This window comes from Mus caroli, unplaced genomic scaffold, assembly GCF_978045245.1.
Source record: "Mus caroli unplaced genomic scaffold, Mus_caroli_1 scaffold_1, whole genome shotgun sequence".
In the NCBI taxonomy this organism is placed as follows: Eukaryota; Metazoa; Chordata; class Mammalia; order Rodentia; family Muridae; genus Mus; species Mus caroli.
In genome coordinates this window covers 27,919,867-27,940,813 of record NW_028227256.1, presented here as the reverse complement: position 1 = coordinate 27,940,813, position 20,947 = coordinate 27,919,867, and the positions used below count along the sequence as shown (strand labels likewise).

Sequence of the window (20,947 nt, the reverse complement as noted above, 5' to 3'; positions counted from 1 at the left end):
CTTTCATTTGCATAATGGTTAGAAATTACAGCTACATATGCCGGTTAAATTCAAACCTTTTGGTATATACTGATCAAGTTCAAACTTTTTAGTTTTCTAAATAAAGTTCTCAGGAACTCTTTCCTATTGTCTAATGATGCAATATGCTGAAAGGACAGATGTACTTTCTACAAAAATTAAAATTGTGTTTTCAAATCAGGTGACCTGGATCCAAGGCTGAAGAAATCCATATACTCCATGGCTGACAAAATGGACATGTCTTTGGAAGACATCATTAAGCTGAACAAGATTCAGCAAGGACTTCATGGCAGGCCTGATTCCTGGGTGAATAGAGGCACTGGGCCTAAGAGGTACAGGCCCACCATCCACCATGGCAGTAGGAACAGAATGGCACCATACCGCAGACCAAAACAACTTCCAGACAAGTGGCAGCATGACCTCTTTGTTGGCAGCTTCAGGGCTGGAAACCACATAGATACTGGTGGGAAGCTGCTCCTGTCCAACCTGCACTTCGGAGTGTCAGATGCTGATATTCAACAACTCTTTGCTGAATTTGGAACATTGAGAAAATCTGCTGTGCACTATGATGGCTCTGGACAAAGTTTAGGGACAGCACATGTGCACTTCGAAAGGAAAGCAGATGCCCTGAAGGCTATGAGAAAGTACAATGGTGTCCCTTTGGATGGCCGCCCTATGAACATCCAGCTTGTCATCTCACAGACTGATAACACAACGAAGAACAGCACAAAGAAGAAATAGGGGCAGCATGACAAGAAACCCTGGCTCTGGAGGGTTTGGTGGTGGAGGCACCAGAAGAGAGACTCTTGGAGGCAGCCAGGGAAGATGGAGAGGCACCAGCAGGAACTCAAAGCAGCAGCAGAAGCAGCTATCTGCAGAGGAGTTGGACACCCAGCTGGATGCTTATTGGGAAAGGATGGACACCAGCTAAACTACTGAGCAAATCTGCACATAAATGGGACCCAGAGGCCTGGTCTGTGACTCCTAGACCAAGGCTTGGCTACTGGACCTTGCAGACAATGGATTCCTCCTTTGCTTCTTATGCTTTTTCTTTTCTCCTGTTTTAAAACCCATGTAAAGCTCTTTGTTTGTTTGTTTCTTTCTTTCTCTCTTTTTTTCTTTCTTTCTTTTTTTAAATTCTGAAATACACCAGTTTTTTACTGAGTTATTTTGTGGATAAATTGCAGTTGCTTTTGTAAAAGTGGCGTTTTCACCTTTGCCAGAATAAAAATGTGAGTAAAAATAAACAAGTGTCCCTGTGTCATAAAGTAATAAGAAATCATTGATAACTTATTTTTGTGGTGAATGAGTAATTTTCTCACTGTTTGGGTGTCTCTAGGTCTGGGCTCTAGAATTTAGGCCAAAGGTCATGGCATTTGCTTCTTAAAAACATTTACAAGTCTGGCCTAAAAATAGAGTTGTCACCCAAGAGAGTGTAATTAAAGCTGGGCTAGAATCCTGTGACATGGTATAACTATTTTAGTGGCTCAATAGAGCTAAATTTTCTCAATCTTCCCTGGAAGTCAGCAAATATTCTATATCTTGGGGTTTCAAAGAGTGACATTTGGGGACTATGTAGTTTACTACTAAGGAATGTATTATGTCATTGCCTGTTGAGTCTGGAGGGAACTGGAATTTAGGGTTTTTATATGCAAGGGCAGAGAAGTTAAATTCTCTTCAAAATTTAGAGACTAAGCAAGGTCATGGTGGCACATGCCTTTAATCCCAGCACTTTGGAGGCTGAAGCAGGCAGATTTCTGAGCTCCAGGCCAGCCTATTCTACAAAGTGAGTGCCAGGACAGCCTCGGATATACAGAGAAACCTTGTGTCACAAAAACAAATACAAAAACAAAAAAACAAAAAAATTTAGAAACTAAAACATTCAGGGACTGGTGGTAGACACAAGACAGGGTAGTCATGGGCCACCCTGTGACTGCAAATATAATGGCAAACAGTTAACTTGACTCCGGTCACATAAGAGGTAACTGCTGCGACGGGCGTGGTAGCACACGCCTTTAATCCCAGCACTCAGGAGGCAGAGGCAGGCAGATTTCTGAGTTCGAGGCCAGCCTGGTCTACAGAGTGAGTTCCAGGACAGCCAGGGCTACACAGAGAAACCCTGTCTCGAAAAAACCAAATAAATAAATAAATAAAGAGGTAACTGCTATGGTTGTTGCGAACAGAAAAAATGAAAAATATCCTAGCACATCGCCCAATTAATGGTCTGGTCTTATTTCAATAAGCTTACAAACACGTTGGGAAATTCCATTACCAAACTAGAAAATGTCATAGACTTATTTTTCTATTTTATTTGATTTAGTCCTTTTATATTTTGTATATTTTATATATTAAATCATAATTTTTTTTAAAATGAAGAGACTAAAAGCACAAATATTCAAGTTAACAGTTGGTTGACTGCTCTCAGGCAAAGCAATAAAAGACTTTATAATTTTCACCTGGACGATATTTAGTTACAAGTCAGTTCTTTAGTCCTTAAAAAAAAAGTACAGTTCATTATGGAAGAATCTTTTTCTATTCTCCTCAAGTTTCTGATCTCTCTTGAAACTTTCCAAGCACATGAAAATAATCTTATTCTTTCTCTCCATTATAATTCTGGGGGTGTCTTAAGAGATGGGAAATTATTATACACTTTAGATCTTTCCCAGGAAGATTATCTAGACCTCCCTTCCCTTACAACATGCCAAGGTCCCAGACCTGCATTCCTGTGCAGGGTTCCAAAGGCACCCATATGAAACATTTAATAATTATACCTTGTCAATAGATAATACATTTCTTATGTATATTAGCATCGTATTTGGAAATTGTCTTATGCATGTATATCCTGATATCATTTTCCTGTGAGTGTGTTATTTAGAGATGGTGTCTCACATGGTAATCCTAGTATTCGCTTTGTAGACAAGGCTGGCCTCAAACTATTAGGATCTGCTTGTCTCTGTCTTTGACTCAATCCCTAGTATCATGAAGTAATTTAAAATAGTTTAAAATTTTAATACAGTTCAAAGTAGATCTAGACCCTCCAAATAACTGCACACAGACACTTAGCCTCATCTCTTTTTTTTTTCATTTCTATTTTTTATTAGGATTTTCTTCATTTACATTTCAAATGCTATTCCAAAATTCCCCCATAGCCCCCCCCCCACTCCCCTACCCACTCACTCCCACTTCTTGACCCTGGCATTCCCCTGTACTGAGGCATATAAAGTTTGCAAGACCAAAATGCCTCTCTTCCCAATGATGGTCTATTAGGCCATCTTTGCTACATATGCAGCTAGAGACATGAGCTCCAGGGGTACTGGTTAGTTCATATTGTTGTTCCACCTATAGGGTTGCAGACTCCTTTAGCTCCTTGGGTACTTTCTCTAGCTCCTCCTTTGGCGATCCTGTGTTCCATCCAATAGCTGACTGTGAGCATCCACTTCTGTGTTTGCAAGGCACTGGCATAGCTCACAAGAGACAGCTATATCAGGGTCCTTTCAGCAAAATATTGCTGGCATATGTAATGGTATCTGCTTTTGGAGGCTGATTATGGGATGGATCCCCAGGTGCAGCCGTCTCTAGATGGTCCATCCTTTCGTCTCAGCTCAAATTTTGTCTCTGTACCTCCTTCCATGGGTGTTTTGTTCCCAATTCTAAGAAGGGGCAAAGTGACCACACTTTGGTCTTCATTCTTCTTGAGTTCTGTTTCCCAAAGTATAAAATTGGATGATCTACTCCTTTGACTTGTTTTCAACACAAGGTCTCTATGTAGCCACTGGGTGACCTAAAAATCATAGAGATCTGCCTGTGTCTGCTTTCTGATTGCTAGGATCAAAATATGTTGCACCACAACGGACCATACTGAGGATTTTACAGAACTCTAATTTGTTTGTGACACTAGAGGTCCAGTCTAGACTTGTATGTGCTAAATAAACTATGAAGCAACTCCCCAAGCCAGGACTAAGCCAACCTAAACTCAGATGGCCATAGTAGCATATGCCTTTTCTTCATTCCAATGTTTGAGTGTCCTGTTCCCTCCCCTTCCATATTTATCAAGTCACCATTGCAGTAGTTTGATTTGGTTACTACTTTGATTTAATAGTATTCTAAAAATATATGAATTTTCACTATTACTCAAAAACTTCCCGATGATGCCATTAACTTCTAGATGAAGTCCAGAGTCTTTAGCAAGCCGTTGCAGTAAATCTCCAAACCCAAAAAGGCCCAGTTAAAGAAATCACTACTCAATTAACTGGAATAGGAGATACACACCTAGATTTGGGCAGATACAACACTACCCTACTCTATTCCTATTTATAAGATCCCACATAACTGTGGTTTCTCCAGGCAATGTGCTTCTGCTCCATTCTCCTTCCACCTCCTCCATTGTCCTCTCTCTCCTCTCCTCTCTGTTCTCCCCCAAATTTTTTGCTCCACCTTCACTCCCACTGCACAATCCGCAGTTCTAAGCTTTATTTGAAAAGTTAAGATGTGGCAAAGGTTCAGAGGCACCTGTACATGTGATTCTCTCCTAGTGTCCATCCTTCCGAGTAGTGTGGAATTAGCATCAAAATACAAGACTAGTGCCATTTGAAACACTTCCCCCTTCCTTCCAATCAAAAGACTCTTTTATCTCAGATATAAATTGAGCACAATGATTAACATTTTGTAATTTATAAAGTACAGGCTAAACCTAATACTCAGTCTATTATTTTTGTCAATTAAATAGCACCACTGTCATCTAAACTTAAAAGACTTATAATTCTCCAGCTGATTCATGCCCTGGCTTAGATTGTGTGCCACTTGAAAACCATGAGATCCACCTGTAAGGCATTTTATCAATTAGTAATCAATGGGGAAAGGCTCCTTGTCGGTGGGACCATATCTGGGCTGGTAGTCTTGGTTATATAAGAGAGCAGGCTGAGCAAACCAGTAAAGAACATGCCTCCATGGCTCCTGCTTCCTGACCTGCTTGAGTTCCAGTCCTGACTTCCTTGGTGATGAACAGCAGTATGGAAGTGTAAGCTGAATAAACCCTTTCCTCCTCAACTTGCTTCCTGGTCATGATGATTATGCAGGAATAGAAACCGGGACTAAGACAATCACCTTGAAAGGTTTGAAATAAATTGCTTAGCTCTTGAGTAGACAAGTCAATCACAGGCCACAGCCAGTTGATATCTCCCAGTAACTTCTGGAAATCATTAATGGTCCTTAATTGGTTTCTTCTGATTTGTATCTTTTGTGGCCTAACCATTTGCAAACTTCTTTTATACCCAAAAATTAATAGAATCCCCTCTTTGTATTTTTTCAAGGGTAAATTGCAATCCTAGGAAGGCAAGGTTTTTTTGTTTGTTTGTTTTTTGTTTTGTTTTACTTCATCAACCATTCTTTCCACGATACTTATATCTGGATCAGCTTATAAGATGTCCTCAATAGCCGGGCAGTAGTGACACACGCCTTTAATCCCAGCACTAGGGAGGCAGAGGCAGGCAGATTTCTGAGTTCAAGACCAGCCTGGTCTACAAAGTGAGTTCCAGGACAGCCAGGGCTATACAGAGAAACCCTGTCTCAAAAAACAAAAAACAAGCAAACAAACAAACAAAAGATGTCATCGATATAATGAAAAATAATGAATTGAGGAATTGTTTGTGAATTATCTCCAATGGCTGTTGTAAAAATATTGACACTAGGTACAGCCATTTATTTCCTTATGGCAGGACATTCTAATGATTTTTGAAAGATTTATTTATTTATTATATGTAAGTACACTGTAGCCATCTTCAGACACTCCAGAAGTGGGTTTCAGACCTTGTTACAGATGGTTGTAAGCCACTATGTGGTTGCTGGTATTTTAACTCATGACCTTCAGAAGAGCAGTTGGTGCTCTTGACCAGTGAGCCACCTCTCCAGTGCACAATGATAGCTTTTTATTGGGCAACCTCTATTGAAGATAGGTACTGAAAAAGCAAACATTTTCTTATCACATTTATGTAGAGGAATGGTGAAAAATTGATCTTTCAGATCAATCACTATGATGAGCCATTCTTTAGGCATCAAGGAAGGCAATGGAATCCCAGGTTCCAAGGAACCCATTGGCCGATTAAAATCTTATTAATCACTCTGAGATCTGTCAACATTCTCCATTTGGCAGATTTTTTTTTTCTTAAATGACAAATACTGGAGAATTCCAAGGGCTGGTGGACTCCTCTATGTGCTGAGCCTTCAGCTGTTCCTGGACTAGCTATTCTACTGCCTGTAGTTTTTCTTTTGTCATAGACCATTGATTATTCCAAATGGGTTAGTCATTCAACCACCTTAGTGGTAAGGCTAAATATTAGTTTTTAAATTTTTTCTGATATTTTAGAATATTTTTTATAGAACATAACTTCAATATTTTCAACTGTTAATATTCAACAAACAGAATAGTGGTTTTAAGATGTATTTCATTGTTATGTCTCCCTTTCCATTTCTGATTTTATTAATTCAGGTATTGTCTCTGTACCCTCTGGTTTGTCTGGCTAAAGGTTTATCTATCTTGAACTCTTTTTGATTCTATATGGTTGATTTTAGCCCTGAGATTGATTATTTCCTCCCATCTACTCCTCATGGGCGTATTTGCTTCTTTTGGTTTTTGGAGCTTATAGGTGTGCTGTCAACCTGGTAGTGTAGGCTCTCTTCAGTTTCTTTTTGGAAGCACTTAGAGCTATGAGTTTTCCTCTTACCACTGCTTTCATTGTATCCCATCAGTTCTGGTATGAAGTGTCTTCATTTTCATTAAATTCTAAAAGGCCTTTAATTTCTTTCTTTATTTTGTCTTTGACCAAGTTATCATTGAGTAGAGCATTGTCAGCTTCCATGAGAATGTGTGCTTTCCCTTGTTTTTGTTGGATATTTTAGATTTCTGTTGCAAGGAATCTTACAAAGGACTGCCATAGACTTTTCACCTGGATTCCCCAGATAGGAGCTTCCTGTGACATGTTTTAGGCATCTCTATTTGTGAATAATATATTATCATATTCACTTAACTGGTTACAAGTAAGTTACAGCTGTGTTCCAAACCATTTGGTGTCCTGAAAGGGCCATAACCTTCAAAGGAAAAAAGAACACTGGTGTATAACTGAAGTACAAATATTAGAATCAAGCGTTAATACAATTCTGTCTACTCATACACACTTGTGAGTTTCCTCAATTTCCCAGGTAGTGTTTTGATGGAAAAATATAATTCTGGATCAACATGAAAATAGCAGTTCAGTCTTCTCTTGGTCTCTGTTTTGAGATTGAGATAACACAATCACAAAAGAACTCAATTGATATGTACTCACTGATAAGTGGTTATTACCCAGAAACTTAGTATACCTGAGATATAAGATACAATTTGCAAAACACATGAAACTGAAGAAGAAGGAAGACCAAAGTTTGGACACTTTGCCCCTTCTTAGAATTGGAAACAATTACCCATGGAAGGAGTTACAGAGACAAAGTTTGGAGCTGAAACCAAAGGATGGACCATCTAGAGAGTGCCATAACTAGGGATCCATCCCATAATTAGCAACCAAACAATGACTCCATTGCATACTCTAGCAAGATTTTGCTGAAAGGACCCTGATATAGCTGTCTCTTGTGAGACTAGGACGGGGCCTAGCAAATACATAAGTGGATGCTTACAGTCAGCTATTGGATAGATCACAGGGCCCCCAGTGGAGGATCTAGAAAAAGTATCCAAGGAGCTAAAGAGATCTGCAACCCTGTAGGTGCAGCAACATTATGAACTAGGCAGTACCCCGGAGCTCTTGACTCTAGCTGCATATGTATGAAAAGATGGCCTAGTTGGCCATCACTGGAAAGAGAGGCCCATTGGACTTGCAAACTTTATATGCCCCAGTACAGGGGAACGCCAGGGCCAAAAAGTGGGAATGGGTGGGTAGGGGAGTGGGGTGGGGTTATGGGGGACTTTTGAGATAGCATTGGAAATGTAATTGAGAAAAATATGTAATAAAAAAAGGAAAGAAATGTTTTTAAAATAAAGTAAATAATTTCATGAAATTCTAAGGCAAGTGGGAGGAACTATACAATATCATCCTGAGTGAGGTCACCCATTCATAAATGTATACACATTGTATGTACTTACTGATAAATAGATATTAGTCCAGAAGTTTGGAATTCCCAAGAAACAATCATAGACCACATGAAGCTGAAAAAGAACAAAGACCAAAGTTTGGATACTTCAGTCCTTCTTATAAGGGGGAACAAAATAGTTATGGGAGGAGATCCAGAGAAATAGTGTTGAGCAGAGACTGAACGAAAGGCCATCCAGAGACTGCCCCACCTAGGGATCCATTCCATATACACTCAACAAACCCAAACACTATTGTGAATGCCAACAAGTGTTAGGGCCTCTGCCACTGCCTGACAAATACAGAGGTAGATGCTCCCAGCCAAGCAATGGAATGAGAACATGGTGCCCAAAGGAGAACCAAGACAAAGGACCAAAGGAGCTGAAGGAGCTTACAGCCTCATAGGAGGAACAACAATATGAACCAACCAGTGACCCCACAGCTGGAGGAACCAAACTACCAACCACAGAACACACATGGAGTGACTCATGGCTCCAGCTGCATATGAAGCAGTGGATGGCCTTGTCACTCATCAATGGGAGGAGAGGCCCTTGACCCTGAGAAGGTTGAATGTCCAAGTGTAGGGGAATGGCACAACAGGTAAGCAGGAGTGTGTGGGTTCCTGAGCAGGGGGAGGGGTAACGGAATAGGAGGGTTTCAGAGAGGAAATCAGGAAAGGGTATAAAATTTGAAAGGTAAATAAAGAAAATATCTAATAAAAAATTGTCAACGCACATGTAAAGAATCTTATTCTTTTCACAATATTACAATACTGGGGGTGTCTCAGAAAGGGGAAAGTTTTATAGTCTTTCGACTCTGAACTCTCCCTGAATTATTATCATGACCTCTATTCTCTTACAACATTCCAAGTTCCTAAACAGATTAGCATTCATGTGCAGGATTCCAAAGACACACAAAGGCAACATTTAATTATTATACCTTCTCAATAGATAATATGTTTCTTATGTATATTAGCATCATATTTGGGAACATTCTGAGGCTTGTATATCCTTATATCTTATGTATGTGAATGTGTGTGTGTGTGTGTGTGTTTTTGTTATTTAGAAATGAGGGTCTTACAAGGTAACACAATTTTTTTTTTATTTTTTATTACATATTTTCCTCACTTACATTTCCAATGCTATCCCAAAGGTCCCCCATACCACCCCCCACTTCCCTACCCACCCATTCCCATTCTTTTGGCCCTGGCATTCCCCTATATTGGGGCATATAAAGTTTGCAAGTCCAATGGGCCTCTCTTTCCAGTGATGGCCGACTAGGCCATCTTTCGATACATATGCAGCTAGAGACAAGAGCTCCGGGGTACTGGTTAGTTCATCATGTTGTTCCAACTATAGGGTTGCAGATCCCTTTAGCTCCTTGGGTACTTTCTCTAGCTTCTCCATTGGGAGCCCTGTGATACATGGGTAACACAATTTTAAAACGGTTAAAAAATCTGTTTCGCCGGGCGTGGTGGCACACGCCTTTAATCCCAGCACTCGGGAGGCAGAGGCAGGCGGATTTCTGAGTTCGAGGCCAGCCTGGTCTACAAAGTGAGTTCCAGAATAGCCAGGGCTATACAGAGAAACCCTGTCTCGAAAAAAAAAAAATCTTTTCAACAAATATAGTGCTATGTGCCCATATTTCCAGCTGCTCTGAAGGCTGCAGGTTGGGCATGGTGACACAGATATTTAATACCACTCTCTCAGAGGCATAAGGACCTCTGAGAGATCCTGGACAACATGGTCCACCCCTGAGTTCCAGGCCAGCTGGGTGTCAAAGTGAAGACCATCTCATAACCAGAACAAACAAACAACATTTAGAGGGCTAAAACAATCTAATAATCTCTTAGTCCAGAAGTTAGAGTCCAGAACAAAACAGTCACCCCATCTCTGAAAATGAGAAGATGACTATGGGGAAAAAGTGACCATAATGGCTATTCCTGGTTGTCAATGTGATTACATGTGGAATTAACGAAAACCTAAATAGATAAGGCACATCTCTTTGGGATTTTTGCTTAATGTTACATGGGGAGATCCAGCTCAAATACAGATCCTGAGGCAGGCAGGCACACATCTTTAGTCTGAATCTTGCCAAAAGAGAACCAATCTCTAATGTAGGCCACACCTTCTTCTGGAAGCCTACATAAAGATATACAAGAGGAAGACCTACTGTTTACTAATTGTCTACTTGCTCCCACCTTGCTTGCAAATCTATCCCTTCCCTGGGTTCCCAGCATCTCTGCTGAAGACCAGTTGAGACCTCCAGCCTTGTGGACTGAGTGAATTGTGGATTCACAAATTTTCCATCCATAGAAAACCATTGGAATAGCCAGACCACAACTTGTAAGTCATTCAAATAAATCCCCTTTCTCTATGTAGAGATTCATTCTGTAAGTTCTGCTTCTCTAGAGATCCCTGGCTGATATAGTGATGATGGGTTTCATTTTGAAGATTTAGAAGAAAGATACTTCTTTCAAAAATATCTCTCTGAGCTGGGCAGAGTGGCCCATGGGGTTTATCTGAGGACTCAGTAGAGGGAGGCAAGCACATCTATGTTTCTGAGGGAGGCCAGCCTGTGTACTAGGCTTCACAATGTGACAAGGTCTTAAAGGGAAACAAAACAAATCAAAATGTTCTCTGTCATCTCCACCATAAAAGAGGTTGAGATGAATCAGAATGGAGCCCAGTGAGATTCATTCTAAAGGAGTTGATGGCTGAGTCTAATGTCTTAAACACTAAGTCCCTGTACCTCAATGCCTTCCTGCTTTTAATATAATATCCATACATTTTATTCTCCTTCTTAACATACTTCTCAGAGGACTCCGAGTGCATCTCAGTGGCAGAATACTAGCTTGGCAATTGTGCAGCCCTGGGTTAGATGCCCATCAAGAAACACAGTAGCTGTCTGTCTGTGTGACTCCCCTCTAAAGGACAGTCTTGGTGACCCTGTCTGTTGCAGTCATAGAATCCTGTATTTGTGACCATTTTTTTGGCTTTGATTTTTGTTCGATTGCTGTTTTCTTTATTTTTTATTTTATTATCGGCTGGAAGAAGTTTAGAAATTGTTTACTGAGTCATTACGTGTCAAAACCTTTCATCTAAGCACTTGGGAGGCAGAGGCAGGCAGATCTCTCAATTGGAGGCCATCTCGGCTGTACAAAGTTTTCAAGGACAGATGTCTCAAAAAAAAAAAAAAAAAAAAAAAACCCAACAGATTTAATCATGTTAAGAGGGATAAAGTGAAGACATTTTAAAATAAAACTTTTAGTCTGTTATTGGGTATTGCACTGAATTAGCCACTTCTAGCATCTGTTAGAGTTGTAAACATTGCTTTCTTTAGTATTCTGCCTCTTTAAAGATTGTAATTAATTGCGGGGATTAAAAATGATTCAATTATCAGAGATGATAGGATTATCTAGGGAGGGGAATGTCCTTGGGAGTATAAAAGGAGTTTGGAGAGGCTTGGACAGCACACTTGAGAGAGCTGAGGCAAGCTACAAAGAGAGCAAAGGGTTCTCCTCTGCAGTCTGCACTGAGACAAAAGAGGTGAGTGAACCACACCAACGAGTCTCAAGGAACCAAATGCCTCCTCGGAGAGTTCCAGGTCTGCAGAACTATGAAATAGTTCTTTCCTAAGACTTAAACATAACACTCAACTCTAAATACATTTGATTTTAAATACTTCAATTTTTAAAATTGGGTGGTGGTTTTCATTCTAATTATGTTTGTTAACATGTTTTCTCTTCTTCTGGTAAAATATACAGATAGTGTCATTTATTTCTGAAGTTCAGGACTTACAAGGCAAACCCTGGAGTGTCTAGAGCTGGCTTTGTGTACCAGGCTATCATGGAAGTTGGAAAGATCCTCCTGCCTCTGTTTCTTGAGGACTGGAATTAAAAGCATTTCTTTTTATTTTACTGTATTTTGTTTGTGACAGTATCTCCCTCTGTACACATGAACAAACTGGTTTTATTTTATTTTCTATTCAAATTCTTTCTGGTGTATTTGGTATTGTGTTTCTACGGCAGGCAGGCAGATGTCAAATGACTTGCATGGGAGAATTATTCTCCCTCTGACTCTGGCTCCCAGACATTGGGCTCAGCTCACTGGTTTGCTTCTTCCAATATTTACAATATTTTTTTTAAACTGTGGTTTTAAGGAACTGTGTTAGGGTAGGAATCATACTCTAGTAGGTCAGAATGGTATTTAACTAGTTTGATCATTTGCAAAATGGATAGAAGTTACACCTACATATACCAGTTAAATTCAAACCTTTGTGGGTATATACTGATTAAGTTCAAACTTCTTGGTTTTCCTAATCAAGTTCTCAGGAACTCTTCCCTCTTGTCTAATGATGCAATATGCTGAAACCACAGATGCACTTTCAACAAAATTTAAAATTTTGTTTTCAAATCAGGTAAGCTGGATCCAGGACCCAAATCCATGCCCGCATGGCTGACAAAATGAGCATGTCTTTGGAAGACATCATTAAGCTGAACAAGATCCAACAAGGACGTCACAACAGGCCAGATTCCCGAGTGAATCGAGGCATTGGGCCTAAGAGGTACAAGCCCACCATCACCCATAGTGCCAGGAACAGGCTGGCACCATACCGCAGACCAAAACAACTTCCAGACAAGTGGCAGCATGACCGATTCCTTGGTAGCTTCAAGGCTGGAAACCACATGGATACTGGTGGGAAGCTGCTCCTGTCAAACCTGCACTTCGGAGTGTCAGATGCTGATATTCAACAACTCTTTGCTGAATTTGGAACGTTGAAAAAATCTGCTGTGCACTATGATTGCTCCGGACAAAGTTTAGGGACAGCACATGTGCACTTTGAAAGGAAAGCAGATGCCCTGAAGGCTATGAGAGAGTACAATGGCATCCCTTTGGATGGCCACCCTATGAACATCCAGCTTGTCACCTCACAGATTGATACACATCGAAGACCTGCACAAAGAAGAAACAGGGGCAACATGACAAGAAACCCTGGCTCTGGAGGGTTTGGTGGTGGAGGCACCAGAAGAGGGACACTTGGAGGCAGCCAGGAAAAAGGGAGAGGCACCAGCAGGAACTCAAAGCAGCAGCAGCAGCAATAGAAGCAGCAACAGCAGCTATCTGCAGAGGAGTTGGACACCCAGCTGGATGCTTATTGGGAAAGGATGGACATCAGCTAAACACCTGAGCAAATCTGCACAAGAATGGGACCCAGAGGCCTGGTCTGTGACACCTAGACCAAGGCTTGGCTACTGGACCTTGCAGACAATGGTGGATTCTGCCTTTGCTTCTTATGCTTTTTCTTTTCTCCTGTTTTAAGCCCATGTAAAGCTCTTTCTTTCTCTCTCTCCCTCTTTCTTTCTATCTTTTTTTTTTTAATTCTGAAATACACTGGTTTTGTACTGAGTTATTTTGTGGATAAATTGTAGTGGTTGCTTTTGTGAAGGTGGTATTTTCACCTTTGCCATAATAAAATATATGTAGAAATGAACAAGTATTATTATGTCATGAAGTAATAACGTCATTGATGACTGATTTTTCTGGTGAATGAGTAACTCTCACACAGTTTGGGTCTCTCTGGGTCTCTTTGGGTCTATAGAAGAAAATTTCCCTAACCTAATAAAAGAGATCTGCCATGAACAAACAAGAAGCCTACAGAACTCCAAATAGTTTGGACCAGAAAAGAAATTCCTCCTCTCACATAATAATCAAAACACTAAATGTACAAAACAAAACAAAAAATAAACAGTCAGGGAAAGAGGTCAAGTAACATAAGAAGGCAGACCTATCAGAATTACACCAGACTTCTCACCAGAGACTATGAAAGCTAGAAGGTCCTGGGCAGATCTCATACAGTCCCTAAGAGAACATAAATGCCAGCCCAAGTTACTATACACAGAAAAACTCTCAGTTAACATAGATGAAGAAACCAAGATATTCCATGACAAAATGAAATTTACATGGTATCTTTCCACAAATCCAGTTCTGCAAAGGTTAATACCTGAAAAATGCCAACACAACGAGGGAAACTACACCCTTGAACACCCTAGAAAAAGCAAGAAAGGAATCTTCTTTCAACAAACACATAGGAAGATAACCACACAAACATATAAATAACATCAACAATAACAGGAGGCAAAAATCACTGTTCCTTAAAATCTCTTAACATCAATGTACTCAATTCCACAATACAGAGACATAGACTAACAGACTAGATACCTACAAGTCCCAGCGTTTTACTGCATATAGGAAACAAATGTCCATGTCAAAGACAGACACTACCTCAGAGTAAAGGGCTGGAAAGCATTTTTTTCCAAGCAAATGATCCCAAGAACCACGCTGAAGTAGCCATTCTAATATCTCATAAGATCTACCTTTAGTCATAAGTCATCAAAAATATCAGGAAAGACAATTCATACACATCACAGGAAAAATTTACCAAGAAGGACTCTCAATATTGAAAATCAATTCTCCAAATGCAAGGGCACCCACATTCATACAGGAAACTTTACTGAAGCTAAAAGCACACATTGCACCTCAAACAATAGTTGTGGGGGACTTCAACACCCAATTTTCATCACCAGACAGATCAGGGAAACACAAACTGAACAAAGACACAGTGAAACTAAGAGAATTTATGGACAAATGAATTTAACAGACATCTATAGAACATTTCATCCTAAATTAAAAGACTATACCTTATTGCTGGCAACTCATGGTCTCATATCCAGAACTAAGTGGCCACAACACAGAACTCAAAAGAAAGAAGATTGAAATAATCTCATGCTTCTATCAGACCACTAATTAAAAGGTTCATCTTCAATAGCAACAAAAACAACAGTAAGCAAACATATACAGGGAAGTTGAACAATGCTGTATGATAACTCAATGATAACTTGGTCAAAGAAGAAATAAAAGACTTTTAAGGATGTAATGGGAATGAAGGGACAACATACCCAAACTTATGGGACATAATGAAAGCAGTGCTAAGAGGAAAACTCATAGCTCTAGCTCTGAGTGTCTCCAAAAAGTAATTGAAGAGAGCATATACACTAGCAGCTTAGCAGCACACCTGAAAGCTCTAGAACAAAAAGAACCAAATACACCCAAGAGGAAGACGAGGCAGGAAGTAATCAAACTCAGGGCTGAAAGCAATAAGTCAGAATATGAAGAACTATACAAAAAATCTACAAAACTAGGAGCTGGTTCTTTCTTTGAGAAAATCAACAAGATATCTGAAGTATTAGCCAGACTAAGCAGAGCACACAGAGACAGGATCCAAATTAACAAAATCAGAAATGAAAAGGGAGATATAACAAGGGAAACTGAGGCAACTCAAAAAATCATCAGATCCTACTACAAAACCCTCTACTCAACACAACTGGAAAATCTGAATAAAATGGATAATTTTCCAGACAGATACCAAATACCAAAGCTAAAGCAGGGTCAGATAAACCAACTAAACAATCACAAAAGTCAAAAAGAATCTCCCATGCTCATGGATTGGCAGGATAAATGTAGTAAAAATGGCTATCATGCCAAAAGCAATCTACAGATTCAAAGCAATCCCCATCAAAATTCCAACTCAATTCTTCAACGAATTAGAAAGAGCAATCTGCAAATTCATCTGGAATAACAAAAAAACTAGGATAGCAAAAACTCTTCTCAAGGATAAAAGAACCTCTGGTGGAATCACTATGCCTGACCTAAAGCTGTACTATAGAGCAATTGTGATCAAAACTGCATGGTACTGGTATGGCGACAGACAAGTAGACCAATGGAACAGAAATGAAGACCCAGAGATGAACCCACACACCTATGGTCACTTGATCTTTGACAAGGGAGCTAAATCCATCCAGTGGGAAAAAGAGAGCATTATCAACAAATGGTGATGGCACAACTGGCGGTCATCATGTAGAAGAATGCACATTGATCCATTCCTATCTCCTTGTACTAAGGTCAAATAAGTGGACTAAGGAACTCCACATAAAACCAGAGACACTGAAACTTATAGAGGAGAAAGTAGGGAAAAGCCTCAAAGATATGGGTACAGGGGAAAAATTCCTGAATAGAACAGCAATGGCTTGTACGGTAAGATCGCGAATCGATAAATGGGACCTCATAAGGTTGCAAAGCTTCTGCAAGGCAAAAGACACGGTCAATTAGACAAAAAGACCACCACCAGATTGGGAACGGATCTTTACCTATCCTAAATCAGATAATGGACTAATATCCACTATATATAAAGAACTCAAGAAGGTGGACTCCAGAAAATCAAATAACCCCATTAAAATTGGGGCTCAGAACTGAACAAAGAATTCTCACCTGAGGAATACCAAATAGCAGAGAAGCATCTGAAAAAATGTTCAACATCCTTAATCATCAGTGAAATGCAAATCAAAACAACCCTGAGATTCCATCTCACACCAGTCAAAATGGCTAAGATCAAATTTTCAGGTGACAGCAGGTGCTGGCGAGGATTTGAAGAAAGAGGAACACTCCTCCATTGTTGGTGGGATTGCAAGCTGGTACAACCACTCTGGAAATCAGTCTGGCGGTTCCTCAGAAAATTGGACATAGTACTACCAGAGGATCCCGCAATACTTCTCCTGGGCATATATCCAGAAGATGTCCCAACTGGTAAGAAGGACACATGCTCCACTATGTTCATAACAGCCTTATTTATAATAGCCAGAAGCTGAAAGAGCCCAGATGCCCCTCAACAGAGGAATGGATACAGAAAATGTGGTACATTTACACAATGGAGTACTACTCAGCTATTAAAAAGAATGAATTTATAAAATTCCTAGGCAAATATATGAACCTGGAGGGCATCATCCTGAGTGAGGTAACACAATCACAAAGGAACTCACACAATATGTACTCACTGATAAGTGGATATTAGCCCAGAAACTTAGGATAGCCAAGATATAAGATACAATTTGCTAAACGCATGAAACTCAAGAAGAATGAAGACCAAAGTGTGGACACTGTGCCCCTTCTTAGAATTGGAAACAAAACACCCATGGAAAGAGTTACAGAGACAAGGTTTGGAGCTGTGATGAAAGGATGGACCATCTAGAGACTGCCGTATCCAGGGATCCATCCCATAATCAGCTTCCAAACGCTGACACCATTGCATACACTAGCAAGATTTTGCTGAAAGGACCCAGATATAGCTCTCTCTTGTGAGACTATGCCAGGGCCTAGCAAACACAGAAGTGGATGCTTGCAGTCAGCTATTGGATGGATCACAGGGCCCCCAGTGGAGGAGCTAGAGAAAGTACCCAAGGAGCTAAAGGTGTCTGCAACCCTATAGGTGGAACAACATTATAAACTAACCAGTATCCTGGAGCTCTTGACTCTAGCTGCATATGTATGAAAAGATGGCCTAGTTGGCCATCACTGGAAAGAGAGGCCCATTGGACTTGCAAACTTTATATGCCCCAGTACAGGGGAACGCCAGGGCCAAAAAGTGGGAGTGGGTGGGTAGGGGAGTGGGGGGGAGGGTATGGGGGACTTTTGGGATAGCATTAGAAATGTAAATGAGGAAAATACTTAATAAAAAATATTAAAAATATAGTAAGTTATGCCACAAGGAAAAAAAAAAGTCATAAAGAAACAGAAGCAGTCACTAAATGGCTCCCAACCACAAAAAGATCAGGACCAGATGGATTTAGTGCAGAATTCTATCAGACCTTCAAAAAGGTCCTAATACTAGCACTCTTCAAACTATTGCACAAAACAGAAACAGAAGGAACCCTACCTAATTCATTCAATGAAGCTGCAATTGCTCTGATACCGAAAGCAAATAGACCTAACAAAGAAGGAGTACTTGAGACCAATTTCCATTTTTTTTTAATTCGATATTTTCTTCATTGACATTTCAAATGCTTTCCCCGAAAGTCACCCATACCCTCTCCAGCACAGCTCCTCTACCCACTCACTCCCACTTCTTGGCCCTGGCATTCCCCTGTCCTGGAGCATATAAAGTTTGCGTGACCAAGGGGCACTTCCCACTGATGGCCGACTTCTGCTATATATGCAGTAGAGACAGGAGCTCTGGGGGGTACTAGTTACTTCATATTGTTGTTCCACCTATAGGGTTGCAGACCCCTTCAGCTCCTTGTGTACTTTCTCTAGCTCCTCCACTGGGGGCCCTGTGTTCCCTCCTATAGATGACTGTGAGCATCCACTTCTGTATTTGGACTTCTCTTCCCAATGATAGGGTGACTTCTGCTACATATGCAGCTAGAGACACGAGCTCTGGGGGTACTTGTTAGTTCTTATTGTTTTTCCACCTATAAGGTTACAGTCCCCTTCAGTTCCTTGAGTATTTTCTCTAGCTCCTCCCTTGGGGCCCCTGTGTTCCATCTTACATATGACTGTGAGCATCCACTTCTGTATTTGCCAGGCACAGGCATAGCCTCATAGGAGACAGCTATATCAGGGTTCTTTCAGCTAAATCTTGCTGGAATATGCAATAGTGTCTGGGTTTGGTGGCTGATTATTGTTGGGGCCTGCCTGCAGCTCTCATGTCCGGGTTCAAGCCTGGAAGGCATCTTGGAACTGGAAGAGAAGAGGAAATCTAGGCGGGTAGAGAAATAATGGAATCAAGACAAGCTAGTCTGCTCAAGGTTCAAATTTTTAATGGAGGACACGTTTTACAAAGGAGAGGGGAAAGCCCATTCCCGCCAAACCATCCTTGGAGCCCAGCTGTAGGTGACCATGTGTAGGATCAGACATAGACTGCAGAATAGCTAGGCCTACTCCCAGCAGGTAGCAGCAGCAGCAGTGGAAGAACAATAGAGTGATCCAGGGAGGCAGGCTCCACCCTAGGTGATCTCCTTAGTGGTAAGCAAAGTCAAGGTCTGGATCAGCCTGCTTCAGGCATGTGGGAGGCTACCATTATGGGATGGATCCCCAGGTGGGGTAGTCTATGGATAGTCCATCCTTTGGTCTTAGCTCCAAACTTTGTCTCTGTAACTCCTTCATGGGTATTTTGTTCCCTATTATAAGGAGGAACGAAGTATCCACACATTGGTCTTCCCTCTTCTTGATTTTCTTGTGTTTATCAAATATCTTCCTTGTTCTGTGTTTCTGGGATAATATCCACTTTTCAGTGAGTGCATATCTAATGACTTCTTTTGTGATTGTGTTACCACACTAAGGATGATATCCTCCAGATACATCTATTTGTCCAAAATTTTCTTAAATTCATTGTTTTTAATAGCTGAGTAGTACTCCATAGTGTGTTTCTGTATCCATTCCTCTGTTGAGGAACATCTGGGTTCTTTCTAGCTTCTGGCTATTATAAATAAGGCTGCTATGAACATAGTGGAGCATGTGTCCTTATTACCAGTTGGAACATTTTCTGGGTATATGCCCAGGAGAGGTATTACTGGATCTTCCTGTAGTACTACTTACAATTTTCAGAAGAACCGCCAGACTGATTTCCAGAGTGGTTGTACCAGCTTACAATCCCACCAGCAATGGAGTGTTACTCTTTCTCCACATCTTCGCCAACATCTGCTGTCACCTGAATTTCTGATCTTAGCCATTCTGACTGGAGTGAGGTAGAATCTCAAGGTTGTTTTGATTTGCATTTCCCTGATGATTAAGGATGTTGAACATTTTTTCAGGTGATTCTCAGACATTCAGTACTCCTCAGGTGAGAATTCTTTGTTTAGCTCTGTACCACATTTTTTAATGCGGTTATTGGAATTTCTGGAGTCCAGCTTCTTGAGCTCTTTGAATATATTGGATATTAGTCCCCTATCAGATTTAGGATTGGTAAAAATTCTTTCCCAATCTGTTAGTGGCCTTTTTGTCTTATTGACAGTGTCTTTTGCCTTACAGAAGCTTTGCAATTTCATGAGGTCCCATTTGTCAATTCTTTATCTTACAGCACAAGCCATTGCTGTTCTGTTTAGGAATTTTTGCCCAGTGCCCATATCTTCGAGGCTTTTCCCCACTTTCTCCTCTATAAATTTCAGTGTCTCTGGTTTTATGTGGAGTTCTTTGATCCACTTAGATTTGACCTTAGTACAGGGAGATAAGAATGGATCTATTCACATTCTTCTACAGAATAACCACCAGTTGTGCCAGCACCATTTGTTGAAAATGCTGTCTTTTTCCCACTGGATGGACTTAGCTCCCTTGTCAACATCAAGTGACCATAGGTGTGTGGATTCATTTCTGGGTCTTCAATTCTATTCCATTGATCCACCTTTCTGTCGCTGTACCAATAACATGCAGTTTTTATCACAATTGCTCCTTAGGACAGCTTGAGGTCAGGCATGGTGATTCCACCAGAGGTTCTTTTATTGTTGAGAATAGTTTTTGCTATCCTAGATTTTTTTTATTATTCCAGATGAGTTTGCAAATTGTCCTTTCTAACTGAATGAAGAATTGAGTTGGAATTTTGATGGGGATTGCATTGAATCTATAGATTGCTTTCGGCAAGAAGGCCATTTTTACTATATTGATCCTGCCAATCCAAGAGCATGGGAGATCTTTCCATCTTCTGAGATCTTTTTCAATTTCTTTCTTCAGAGACTTGAAGCTCTTCTCATACAGATCTTTCTTTCACTTCCTTAGTTAGAGTTACACCAACATATTTTATATTATTTGTGACTATTGTGAAGGGTGTTGTTCCCCTAATTTCTGTCTCAGCCCATTTATCCTTTGTGTAGAGAAAGGCCATTGATTTGAGTTAATTTTATCTGCAACTACTTTGCTGAAGTTGTTTATCAGCTTTAGTAGTTCTCTGGTGGAATTTTTAGGGTCACTTATATATACTATCATATAATCTGC

The 20,947-nt window shown here is 40.4% G+C and overlaps 2 pseudogenes; both read left to right on the top strand.

Annotated features, from left to right (window-relative positions):
* Positions 1-237: 237 nt before the first annotated feature.
* LOC110288360 (THO complex subunit 4-like) lies at positions 238-949 on the top strand (annotated as a pseudogene).
* An 11,633-nt stretch (positions 950-12,582) lies between these two features.
* Positions 12,583-13,311, top strand: LOC110288361 (aly/REF export factor 2-like; annotated as a pseudogene).
* The last annotated feature ends 7,636 nt before the right edge of the window (positions 13,312-20,947 follow it).